Here is a 2,069-nt window from a genome sequence, read left to right as displayed (position 1 = left end):
CTAGCGCTTCTAGTGAAGAAGAACCACAACAAGAAGAACAAGCAAGAATGGGAGAAAATCCAAGGGTGGCGTTGAAATAATTGGGGATTCCCGGTGCATATAGATTTGAGAGTGGGATTGCTCCACCTATAACACCGGGAAATGACTTTGAAATAAGGCTGTCAATGATCACTTTGATAGAGAGGCGACAATTTAGTGGGGCCAAGCATGAAAGCCCGCTAAACCATCTCAAGGAGTTCGAAAAATATTGCAATACTATCAAGGCAAATGGAATTTCCCAAGAATTCATCCGCCTCAAGCTCTTTCCCTTTTCTCTCATAGGGCGCGCTTTGGAATGGCTAGACAAGGAGGTTAAGCCGAATTCTCTAAGGACATGGGACGAGGTTACCAAGGAATTTCTATCCCGTTTCTATCCATAGAAGAAAACGGCGGAGGCTAGAGCTTTGATTCAAGGTTTCAAGCAAAAGCCAAGTGAGAGCCTCTATGAAGCATGGGAGAGATACAAAGAGTATCAAAGAGAGTGTCCTCATCACGGAATTCCAACCTATCAAATCATTTAAATCTTCTATGGAGGCCTTAGCCCTCGAGGAAAATCATGTTTAGATGGAGGAGCCGGAGGTCCTATCATGAACAAAACGGAAGAGGAAGTGGTGGACATAATTGAAGACATAGTGAGGTATTATAGAGATTGGCAAGATGGAGAAAGAAAGTCAACTAGCAAGAGTAGCTCTTCGGTGTACTCGGTTGATCATCTAAATGCAATCAACAATCTATCCTCACAAATGACAAACTTGGGGAAGGAGATGTCCGCTATCAAGGCAAAGTTGGAAAGTGCTACCTACCAAGTTTCAAATCTTCCCTCCCAATCTAAGGGGAGAGGTATGTCTTCTAATTCTCAACCTCCTCCTTCTTCTAATAACATGCCTAGTGGATGCTTGTTTTGTGATGATTGTGGGTCGTATGATCATGATGTTTCTAGTTGCCCTCATGCATGTATGGATGTTTGTGATGATCAAGATGGAAATGTGAATGAGAATGTGAACTATGTGTCAAATAATCATGATTCTAGGTTTGAGAATCAAAGAGGTCAATGGAATAGGAATTACAACAATCATGACAATTTTGACAACTATAACCAAGGTGGTGGTTATAGGAACCAAGGTTCTCGAGGTAACTATAACAATCAAGGTTATAGTAGCCAAAATTAAAACCAAAATTATGGTAATCAAAACCAAGGTTATGGGAATCATAATCAAGGTAGAGGTAACCATAATCAAGGTTATGGTCAAAATCAAAATAGGGGTAATTGGAACAATCAAGGTAGAGGCAATTTTCAAAACAATGCTCAAAGAGGACCTCCACCCGGATTTGCTCCAAAGGCCCAAAATGATAATTCCTATATTCAATCCTTTTCTTCTTCACATAGTACAAATTTGGAAGAAATCATTGAAAATCAAACAAAGTTGTTGAACACTTACATGACTGTAAGCGATAAGAAATTCAATGAAATGATGACTCATAATAAGATGCTTGAAAACCAAATTTCTCAACTTGCTAATGCTTTGAAAGACCATGCTAGTCCTTCTTCTTTACCTTCCCAAGGCCTAGATCCAAGAGACCGGTCAATGCTATTGTCACAAGGAGTGGTAAGGTTCTTGAGGAGAGTTTTCCTAGGAAGAGTGAGACCAAAGAGGGCACAAAAGAGGTTTTGGTAGAAGATGAGAGAGATGGTGCATCTTTGAGTGAGGTTGAGATTGAGAAGCCTAGTGAGGTGAGAATGGAGAAAGAAATTGTGAAACCCAAGCTTCCTTATCCACAAAAATTCATGAGACATAAGTTAGATGAACAATTTGGAAGATTCATTGACATGCTTAAGCAACTTCAACTTTCTCTACCATTTACCGAAGTTGTCACCCAAATGCCCAACTACGCAAAATTCCTTAAAGATATTTTGAGTGGTAGGAGGACTTGTGATGGAGAAGAGACGTGAACTTGACCGAGAATTGTAGTACAATCATAATGAACAAGATGCCACCTAAGCTAAAAGACCCCGGAAACTTTTCCATCCT

General features: G+C 40.2%; 1 non-coding gene across 1 annotated transcript; it reads right to left on the bottom strand.

Annotated features, from left to right (window-relative positions):
- Window positions 1-432: 432 nt before the first annotated feature.
- Window positions 433-538, bottom strand: LOC145573343 (small nucleolar RNA R71). Its single transcript, XR_014097390.1, has one exon. It is a non-coding gene; the product is annotated as a small nucleolar RNA R71 (small nucleolar RNA).
- Between the last annotated feature and the right edge of the window lie 1,531 nt (window positions 539-2,069).

This window comes from Chenopodium album, chromosome 12 (genome assembly GCF_948465745.1).
Source record: "Chenopodium album chromosome 12, dcCheAlbu1.1, whole genome shotgun sequence".
Lineage (NCBI taxonomy): Eukaryota > Viridiplantae > Streptophyta > Magnoliopsida > Caryophyllales > Amaranthaceae > Chenopodium > Chenopodium album.
The sequence above is the reverse complement of the archived record's forward strand: the minus strand, read 5'-3'. Positions and strand labels throughout refer to the sequence as shown.